We start from the raw sequence: 11,546 nt of genomic DNA, 5'->3' as shown, positions 1-11,546 counted from the left end.
ACAATGGATGGGGAGCTCATCGGGGCATCTCAGGGAAGGAATTTGCTTGTAAACATTTTAGAAGTAAGGGCCATTTGCATGGCTCGTAGACCTTTTCTTCCTCATGTAAAGGAGAAAGTTGTTCAGGTAGCACAGTGATCTATATTTTACTTCTCTGTTGTTGCTGTAACAGCAGTCAGAAGGATCAGAGAATTGCATGCTTTAATGGCAGACCTGCCACTTACTATTTTTCATAAAGAGCAGGTATAAGAAACACCTTATCCCAGGTTTTTACCAAAAATAGTTTCCAAGATTTTTGTCAATCAGACAGTTAATTTACAAGTGTTTTTTTCCAAAGCTGCATGCTAATAAAGGGCCATCTGAGTTGCATACTTTAGATGCTAGAAGGGTATTAACATATTATTTAAATAGACCTAAAGGTTTTAGGAACTCTTCTCTATTATTTTTTCCTATTCTAAGAATCATATGAGTCATGATCATAGACCTCAGGAGGTCATCTAGTCCAATCCCCTGCTCAAAGCAGGACCAACATCAGCTAAATCATCCCAGCCAGGGCTTTGTCAAGCTGGGCTTTAAAAACCTCTAAGGATGGAAATTCCACCATCTCCCTACGTAACCCATTCCAGTGCTTCACAACCCTCCTAGTGAAATAGTGTTTCCTAATATCCAACCTAGACCTTCCCCACTGCAACTTGAGACCATGGCTTCTTGTTCTGTCATCTGCCACCACTAAGAACAGCTGAGCTCCATCCTCTTTGGAACCCTCCTTCAGGTAGTTGAAGGCTGCTATCAAATCCCCCCCTCACTCTTCTCTTCTGCAGACTAAATAACCCCAGTTCCCTCAGCCTCTCCTCGTAAGTCATGTGCCCCAGCCCCCTAATAATTTTTGTTGCCATCCACTGGACTCTCTCCTTCTGAAGTGGGGGGACCAAAACTGGATGCAATACTCCAGGCGTGGTCTCACCAGGGCCAAATAGCGGGGAATAATCACTTCTCTTGATCTGCTGGCAATGCTCCTACTAATACAGTCCAATATGCTGTTGGCCTTCTTGGCAACAAGAGCACACTGCTGACTCATATCCAGCTTCTCATCCACTGTAATCCCCCGATCCTTTTCTGCAGAACTGCCGCTTAGCCAGTCATTCTTCAGCCTGTAGCAGTGCATGGGATTCTTCCTTCCTAAGTGCAGGACTCAGCACTTGTCCTTGTTGAACCTCATCAGATTTCTTTTGGCCCAATCCTCCAATTTGTCTAGGTCACTCTGGACCCTAACCCTACTCTCCAGTGTATCTACCTCTCCCTCCAGCTTAGTGGCATCTGCGAACTTGCTGAGGGTGCAATTCATCCCATCATCCAGATTATAAATAAAGATGTTGAACAAAACCATCCCCAGGACCGACCCCTGGGGCACTCTGCTTGATACCGGCTGCCAACTAGACATCGAGCTGTTGATCACTACCCATTGAGCCTGACGATCTACCCAGCTGTAACGATGCTGGTTCTGGTGGGACCCAACTGAGAGTGCCAATTCAGGACAAATTGCTAAAACAGGGCAGTAACAGCGCAAGGCTGGAGTTTTTCCATCTCTAAGGCAAACCAAACCAGCCAGACAGTGAAGACTTTGGTCTCACCCTACTGGCTAACCACAAGTCACACAAGCAATTCCCTTAGATACTCCAGTTTCCCAGTATCACCACCAGTGCCACTCATTATGGGGACAAATGGTTATGAAAACCAATACCTCAATAAAAGAAAAAAGGTCCTCTCGATTCCAAAGGACCAAGCCCCAGACCCAGGTCAATATACAAATCAGATCTTACCCCCAAATCTCGCTGTTGCCAATCCTTTAGAATCTAAAATCTAAAGGTTTATTCATAAAAGGAAAAAGATATGGATGAGAGCTAGAATTGGTTAAATGGAATCAATTACATACAGTAATGGCAAAGTTCTTGGTTCAGGCTTGCAGCAGTGATAGAATAAACTGCAGGTTCAAATCCAGTCTCTGGAATACATCCCCCGCTGGGATGGGTCCTCAGTCCTTTGTTCAAAGCTTCAGCTTGTAGCAAAGTTCCTCCAGAGGTATGACGCAGGATTGAAGACAAGATGGAGATGAGGCATCAGCCTTATATAGTCTTTTCCAGGTGTACGAACACCTCTTTGTTCTTACTGTGGAAAAATCACAGCAAAATGGAGTCTGGAGTCACATGGGCAAGTTTCTGCATACTTTGCTGAGTCTGAAGGCATATTTTCCTTCGCTCAGTGGGTCCATTGTATAGCTGATGGTCCTTAATGGGCCATCAAGCAGGCTAGGCAGAGCTAGCACCAGCTTGTCTGGGATGTTTCCCAGAAGCATAGCATAAGTTTGAAATACAGACAGTATAAAGCCAATATTCATAACTTCAACTACAAAATTGATACACACATATAGACAGCGTAATCATAACCAGCAAACCATAACCTTGTCTTAGACACTTCATTTGACCCCCTTTATACAAGATTTGGGGGCACTACAGGACTTTGGTTGCAACCATGTTAGAGCTGTTGATCACTACCCATTGAGCCTGACAATCTACCCAGCTTTCTATCCACTTTATAGTCCAGTCATCCAATCCATACTTCTTTAACTTGCTGGCAAGAATACTGTGGGAGACCGTAACAGAAGCTTTGCTAAAGTCAAGATATATCACAACCACCGCTTTCCCCATATCCACAGAGCCAGTTATCATAGAAGGCACAGGTTGGTCAGGCATTACTTGCCCTTGATGAATCCTTGTTGACTGTTCCTGATCAACTTCCTCTCCTCCAAGTGCTTCAAAATGGATTCCTTGCTAGGGACTGAAGTGAGGCTGACTGGTCTGTAGTTCCTGGGGTTCTCTTTCTTCCCTTTTTAAAATATGGGCACTATATTTGCCTTTTTCCAATTGTCCGGGACCTCCCCCAATTGCCACGAGTCTTCAAAGATAATGGCCAATGGCTCTGGAATCACATCAGCCAACTCCCTCAGCACCCTTGGATGCATTAGATCTGGACCCATGGACTTGTCTAAATAGTCCTTAACCTGTTCTTTCACCACTGAGGGCTGCTCACCTCCTCCCCATACTGTATTGGCCAGTGCAGCAGTCTGGGAACTGACCTTGTCTGTGAAGATCGAGGCCAAAAAAAGCATTGAGTACTTCAGCTTTTTCCACATCGTCTGTCACTATGTTGCCTCCCCCATTCAGTAAGTCAGGGAAAATGTGGGACCCTATCTTCTTGTTGCTAACATACCTGTAGAAACCCTTCTTGTTACCCTTCACATCCTTTGCTAGCTGCAACTCCAATTGTGCCTTGGCCTTCCTGATTACACCTCTGCATGCTCAAGCAATATTTTTATACTCCTCCCTAGTCATCTGTCCAAATTTCCACTTCTCGTAAGCTTCCTTTTTGAGTTTAGCTCACTGAAATTTCACTGTTTAGCAAATATGGCAGGCAACCAGCTTGGCTTTTCTTCCTGCACATCAGAATGGTTTGTTCCTGTGCCCTCAATAAGTCTTCTTTAAAATACAGCCAGCTCTCCTGGACTCCTTCCCCCCTCATATTCGCCTCCCAGGGGATCCTGCCCATCAGTTCCCTGAGGGAGTCAAAGTCTGCTTTTCTGAAGTCCAGGGTCTGTATTTTGCTACTCTCCTTTCTTCCTTTTGTCAGGATCCTGAACTAAATCATTTCATGGTCACTGCTGCCTAGGTTGCCACCCACTTCTACTTCCCCTACCAAATCTTCCCTGATGTATCTGCTCAGACCATTTTCAGATGGGTTAAACAATGTGTCCCTGAATGTTACAGGTTAGTAGCAGTCTGGTGCCTCATGCTGTGAGATCTGAGTCCACTTCGGCAGTGGCAGCATCATTTGCTTGTCTTAAACGTGTTCCTATTGGGGAAATCTGACAGTTTATAATGAAAGCAAAAGAAGTATATTAACAAAAAAATCATGGATAAAGTGATACCAAGTAAAAGGGATAAAGGTAGAAATAACAAGAAAATAAAAGTGCAAATGCATCTAAAAGACTAAAACTTAATCTAACAAGATACAGTCTTTCTGCAAGATGCTTTCTCTCACCCACACTCTCCTTTCCAGTTTTGGTTGTCCAGGACCCATCACAAAGGTCAAATAACTTGGTTCCTTTGTCTCCTAAGGTGAAGGATAAAAATGGAGTCTCTCTTCCTGATCCTTATATCCCCAAAGTGATTGTCTTTATCTTACAAGTTAGGAAGGCCTCCTGAGGATTCAGCCTCCTGTGCCTCTCTGGTGCAGGAGCCGGCTTAAATCTCTGTCTCTTGAGTTCAGGATGACGATAACCCCCGCTGGTTTAGCTAGTTAGCTTTGTTTACTATATATATATTGAGGTAAACCTACATTCCTTTGTCTCAGACAGACCTGTTTATTACCTTTACCTAGGTCAGGCTAGTTCTAGTAACATCAAACAGAGGGAATTCAGAACTTCACATAAAACATTAACACATGCATTTTACAATTATATTAATAACCAGTCTATTAGCTTTCAGGTAATACTGCACAAGGCATAATTTGAACAAATAGTACTGCAGTAATGTGTGAATATAGGGTGCCTAGAGTCACAGTACGTTAGAGGGCTTTTTCTCAACTCTCCCACTTCCCTGGTTCTTGTCATGCAGACAGCAAGCAGCAACTGACCAGAAGTCTGAAGCGCAGACAATGTGATGTTTATTGGGGTTAGTTTCCAAGCAAGCATATTCCGAAGCCCTTCACACCAGTCTATATGCCGACAGTCTGTTCTCCAGTGTTCCGTTCCCAACTCTGACACCGCACAGCGTTTACCCCGTGTTCCTGTTCCCATTCCCCCCCTTAGCAAGCATGATTCCAATTTTCCCTTCCACTTCCTGTTTGACCCCAGTTTATATAGTAATATTCTCAGCTATACCTTAACCAATCATTTTACTGAAATGTAACTAACCAATCCTAACATAATTCTCTAACCAATTATATCCCACTACCCTAATTAACTTATACCTGGCAAAATTAATTATACAGCAGACAGAAACAATTAGAGAAACAGACAGATTAACAGTAGAAAAGTGGGGGCCATAAAGATAAAACAATACAGAAATGAGGATTTCACAACCACAACTATTGATAAGTGATTTCTTGCCACACAGGATGCTATCAAACTAAGTTTTCTTTAACCATCTTAAGATCTGTTTCTTAAACTGGTGGTGATGGCACTATCAGGACAGGTAGGGTTACCATATTTCAACAAGCAAAAAAGAGGACGGGAGGAGCCCCGCCCTAGCCCCGCCCCTGCCCCTCCCACTTCCCGCCCCCCCAGAACCCCCAACCCTCCCCCCGTTCCTTGTCCCCTGACTGCCCCCTCCTGGGACCCCTGCTCCTAACTGCCCCCCAGGACTCCACTCCCTATCTAAGCCTCCTTGCCTCTTGTCCCCTGACTGCCCCAACCCTTATCCACACCCCCACCCCCAGACAGACCCCTGGGACTCCCACGCCCCATCCAACCACTCCCCACCCCCTGACAGCCCCCCCCAGAACTCCCAACCCAACCCCTCTGCTCCCTGTCCCCTGACTGCTCCGATCCCTCTCCCCACTCCTGCCCCCTGACAGCTCCCCCCCAGAACTCCCAGCCCCCTACCCCCCCGCTCCTTGTCCCCTGACTGCCCCCTCCTGGGACCCCTGCTCCTAACTGCCCTCCAGAACCCCACCACCTACCTAAGACTCCCTGTTCCTTGTCCCCTAACTGCCCCCTCCTAAGACCCCCCCCAACTGCCCTCCAGGACGCTACCCCCTACCTGTACCCTGACTGCCCAAAACTTTCTCCACTCTCCCCAAAAAGCCCCCCCCCGTTTCTTGACTGCCCCCTCCAGAACCTCCCTGGCCCCCTTACCCTGCTGCTCAGAACAGGGTGTTGGGCTCTGTGCCAGCCGGACACGTGGCTGAGCTCCCCAGCACAACAAAACCGGGTCCCTGGCCCTGCACAACAAAACCCGGTCCCTGGCCCTGCACAGTGCTGCCGGACCGGGCTGCAGGAGGAGGAGCTGCAGGCTCAGAATGCAGGGAGGAGGAAGCTGATCCGGAATCCAGCCCGGGACTTTCCTGCAGCCCTCCCAGCCGCTCGCTCTGCTCTGCCGGGGGAGGGGGAAATCCCGGACATTGTGAGTGCTTTACAAATTTCCCCCCGGACGCTATTTTTAGCAGAAAAAGGAGGACATGTCCGGGTAAATCCGGACGAATGGTAACCCTAGGACAGGACCATCTTCCCAACAGCCCAATACCACCTTATTTCAATGTGACTGGTTTGGGATGTGAGGATGAGCCAAAGACCTTAGCCTAAGAACAAGCCCTCAGAGTATCCTAGTGAGAGAAGGCCCATATCCAGGCAGACTTATGATTTTGATTCTTGGTTTTATACCTCTATAACTAGCTAAGGCCTGGTCTACACTAGGCGTTTATGTCGAAGTTAGCGCCGTTACATCGAATTAACCCTGCACCCGTCCACACCGCGAAGCTATTTAGTTCGACATAGAGGTCTCTTTAATTCGACTTCTGTACTCCTCCCCGACAAGGGGAGTAGCGCTAAATTCGACATGGCCATGTCGAATTAGACTAGGTGTGGATGGAAATCGACGCTAATAGCTCTGGGAGCTATCCCACAGTGCACCACTCTGTTGACGCTCTGGACAGCAGTACGAGCTCGGATGCTCTGACCAGCCACACAGGAAAAGCCCCGGGAAAATTTTAATTTGAATTCCTTTTCCTGTCTGGCCAGTTTGAATCTCATTTCCTGTCTGGACATCGTGGCGAGCTCAGCAGCACTGGCAACGATGCAGAGCTCTCCAGCAGTGATGGCCGTGCAATCTCAGAATAGAAAGAGGGCCCCAGCATGGACTGATCAGGAAGTCTTGGATCTGATCGCTGTGTGGGGAGATGAGTCCGTGCTTTCCGAGCTGCGCTCCAAGAAACGGAATGCAAAGATCTACGAGAAGATCTCTAAAGACATGTCAGAGAGAGGATACAGCCGGGATGCAACGCAGTGCTGCGTGAAAATCAAGGAGCTGAGACAAGGCTACCAGAAGACCAAAGAGGCAAACGGACGCTCCGGATCCCATCCCCAGACATCCCGTTTCTACGAGGCACTGCATTCCATCCTAGGTGCGGCCGCCACCACTACCCCACCACTGACCGGGGACTCTGAGGATGGGATATTGTCCACGGCCGGTTCCTCGGACATGTTAGCGGACGGGGAAGATGAGGAAGGAGATGAGGAGGACGAGGCAGTCGACAGCGCTCACAACGCTGATTTCCCCGACAGCCAGGATCTCTTCATCACCCTTACAGAGATCCCCTACCAACCGTCCCCAGCCGTTACCCCGGACACAGAATCTGGGGAAGGATCAGCCAGTAAGTGTTGTAAACATCTAAACATTTATTTTTAACAGAACAGGAATATTAACAGTAACAAAAATGGGTTTCTCATGATTAGTTTGCCCTAGGCGCTTAACGGTTCAGTCATGGGCAGTGCAACTATTGAAAAAAAATCTAACAATGTCCGGTTTTGCATGATTGTCCTGCCCAAGCCGCTCTACTGTTTAGTCACTGCTAGTGCAGCTAGAGTAAAATGCGGTCTATATGTCCGGGGATAGAGCAGATATCCTCCTGGGACATCTCGATGAAGCTCTCCTGGAGGTAATTGGAAAGCCGTTGCATCAGGTTCCTGGGGAGAGCGGCCTTATTGAGTCCTCCGTAGTATGACACATAGCCGCGCCACGAGACGATCAAGTACTCGGGAATCATTGCTCTGCACAGCAGGGCGGCATACGGCCCTGGTCTTTGGAGGCTTTCCCGGAGCATTCTCTCTTTCTCGCTGTCAGAGATCCTCATGAGAGTGATGTCGCTCATGGTGACCTGCTTTGAATTAGGTAGGGGAATGTTAGTGTTGGGACTGCTTGCCCGTTCCTTTACAGAACTGTAACCGCTGGTTTGCAGCCACGCGGTGGAGGCAGGAGAGGGGCAGCCTACAGGAATCGTTCCCGGGGACAGCCGCAAGTTCCTGCTTGCCGGATTGCTGGCAGCAGGGACTGACATTGCTTTCAATGTGAAAGGAGGCCATTTCTAATATTAAAATTTTAAGCTGCCACAAGTCTACGGCTTACCATGTCTGCCTGCAACAGAAATTCCGTTGTCCTTCCCCGCTTCTCAAATGTGCTGTGCAAGACCCCAGGCACTGAATGCGAAGGCCGAGAATTCGACCTTGTGCTGAGTGCGCATGTGATAGGTGCTGTGCATGGTCTTGTTCACAGAGAAAGATTATGTTCTTTGTTCACAACTACATTTATCTTTCTGAGGAATTCACTCCCTTTTTCCCATTCCCACAGCCACATCTGCGACTGTCTCACAACCTAGCCTGGCATCACACTCCCAGAGGCTAGCGCAGATTAGGCGTAGGAAGAAGAGGACACGGGAGGACATGTTCTCAGAGCTTATGGCCTGCTGCCGAGCCCAGGCAGCACAGCAGACCCAGTGGCGGGAGAACTTGTCCCAAATGCACCAAGCAAACATGGATCGGGAGGAGAGGTGGTGGCAGGAAGACCAGCAGGCGACTCAAACGCTGCTTGGACTACTGAGGGAGCAAACGGACACGCTCCAGCGCCTTGTGGATGTTCTGCAGGAACAGAGGCAGGAGGACAGAGCCCCGCTGCAGTCTATCTCTAACCGCCCTCCCCCGCCACCAAGTCCCATACCCACCTCACCCAAATTCCAAAGAAGGAGGGGTGGCAGAGTCCGTGCTAACTCTCACTCCACCCCTGCAGAGAGCTCTAGTAGTAGAAGGCTCTCATTCCCCAAAATTTGACAAGTTCTTTCCTTCCCGCCTGACACAAGCCCCCATCCAAGTTTCACCTCCCAGTTCCATGTGTAGTTGATAATAAAAAATACGTTTCTGCTAACTACTGTTTCCATCATGTTCTTTTGGAGGAGGAGGGGAAAGGGGGTTGGTAATTGGACAGGACAGTCACCTTTGGCAGGGTACATAGGCGGGGGCAGGTACAGCAGCAGGGCACATACACAGTGCAGTGACTAGTTACCCTGGTCAGTCTGGGAGGTGGTTTTCATGTTATGTGGTGGGGGTGGGTTGCTCTGTGACTTTGTGGCGGGGGAGGGCAGTTACAGATCTTAAGCGGCGGTCCTTATGCAGGATCACAGAGCCACGCAGCAGGAGATCTGTAACCGTCCTCCCCCTGCCACAAAGTCACATAGCCCCCCCATACACACAGTCCCGATCAGGAGGGGTGACAGGCTCCGTTGAAACAACCAGCCCACCACAGCGGAGCCTGTCAATCCTTGAGTTTAGAAGCTTCATTTGCGTCACTACACTACACCCGCTCCCCACCACAGTCTGCGTCCCAGTTTAAAATAATTCCCGCGAAAACAGTAATAAAGAAAACGGTGTTCATTAACAAAGTAGAACTGATTTTATTTCGAAACGTGTGTTGGAAGGGGGGTGAAGGGGGTATGTAACTGGAGAGGATAGTCAACATTAACTGGGTAAAGAAACGGGGGCAGGTTCAGCTTCTCTGTACACAAACTTAAAAGTCACAGGTTACCCTGCTCACTCAGGAACCTAGCTTTCAAAGCCTCCCGGATGCACAGCGCGTCCCGCTGGTCTCTTCTAATCGCCCGGCTGTCTGGCTGTGCGTAATCAGCAGCCAGGCTATTTGCCTCAACCTCCCACCCCGCCATAAAGGTCTCCCCCTTGCTCTCACAGAGATTGTGGAGCACACAGCAAGCTGCTATAACAATGGGGATATTGGTTTCGCTGAGATCACAGCGAGTCAGTAAGCTTCTCCATCTCCCCTTGAGATGGCCAAAAGCACACTCCACCACCATTCTGCACTTGCTCAGCCGGTAGTTGAAGAGTTCTTTTTCAGTGTCCAGGGCGCCAGTATAGGGCTTCATGAGCCAGGGCATTAGCGGGTAGGCTGGGTCCCCGAGGATGACTATAGGCATCTCCACATCCCCAACAGTTATTTTGTGGTCCGGGAAGTAAATACCTTGCTGCAGCCGTCTAAACAGACCAGAGTTCCTGAAAACACGAGCGTCATGAACCTTGCCCGGCCATCCGACGTAGATGTTGGTAAAACGTCCCCTGTGGTCCACCAGTGCTTGCAGCACCATAGAAAAGTAGCCCTTTCTGTTAATGTACTGGCTGGCCTGGTGGTCCGGTGCCAGGATAGGGATGTGAGTTCCATCTATGGCCCCACCGCAGTTTGGGAATCCCATCGCTGCAAAGCCATCTATGATCGCCTCCACGTTTCCCAGGGTCACTACCTTTGACAGCAGTACATCAACGATTGCCTTGGCTACTTGCATCACAACAACCCCCACGGTAGATTTGCCCACGCCAAACTGGTTCGCGACTGACCGGTAGCTGTCTGGCGTTGCAAGCTTCCAGAGGGCTATGGCCACTCGCTTCTGGACAGTCAGGGCTGCTCGCATCCAGGTGTCATTGCGCTTCAGGGCAGGGGACAGCAACTCACAAAGTTCAAGGAAAGTTCCCTTCCGCATGCGAAAGTTTCGCAGCCACTGGGATTCCTCCCAGACCTGCAGCACTATGCGGTCTCACCACTCAGTGCTTGTTTCCCGTGCCCAGAATCGCTGTTCCACGGCATCAACATGACCCATTGCCACCGTGATGTCCTCGGCGCTGGGTCCCGTGCTTTCTGACAGGTCTGTGCTACTCTCAGACTTCAGGCCCTCACCGCGGTGCCGTAGCCTCCTCGCCTGACTTATCTGCACCTGCCTCAGGGAAAGGTGGATGATAAGCTGCGAGGCGTTGAGAGCGGCCACAACTGCAGCGATGGTCGCAGCGTGCTCCATGCTCACAGTGCTGTGGCGTCCGCGCTGTCACTGACTAGAAAAGTGCGCGAACTGATTTCCCGCCGGCGCTTTCAGGGAGGGAGGGCGGGAGTGATGGACAGATGACAACAGTTACCCAAAAGCACCCTGGACACATTTTTTTTTTACCCAGAAGGCATTTGTGGCTCCACCCAGAATTCCAATGGGCAGCGGTGACTGCGGGAACTGTGGGATAGCTGTCCACAGTGCACCCACAGTGCACCGCTTCCAATGTCGACGCTTTCCCCATTACTGTGGACTCACAAAGTCGAATTACTGTCCTTAGTGTGGACACACACGTTCGACTTTGCAATATCGATTCCAAAAATTCGATTTAAGTAAAATCGAACTACTCTCGTAGTGTAGACATACCCTAAGTGATAAAAATACACCTAAGTATAGGCAGGCCTGAATTTCTATATTCTAACACCGTAACCTTCATTTATCTGCCAATGAATTTACCAGAGAGCACAAGAGCTGGGTTCGGTTTCTATTCACACAGTTGTGGCAAACACCTAAACAGCCACAATGAGTGCATTTCTTGTCCAGGTAACATTTCCCAAACTTCTGAAAGAGGAGCCTACCTCAAGGAGAATGAAACCATTCACCTCCTCTTTCAGCTGCACCAT

This window comes from Malaclemys terrapin, chromosome 16, assembly GCF_027887155.1.
Source record: "Malaclemys terrapin pileata isolate rMalTer1 chromosome 16, rMalTer1.hap1, whole genome shotgun sequence".
Taxonomy (NCBI): Eukaryota; Metazoa; Chordata; order Testudines; family Emydidae; genus Malaclemys; species Malaclemys terrapin.
Note: the sequence above shows the minus strand (reverse complement) of the source record.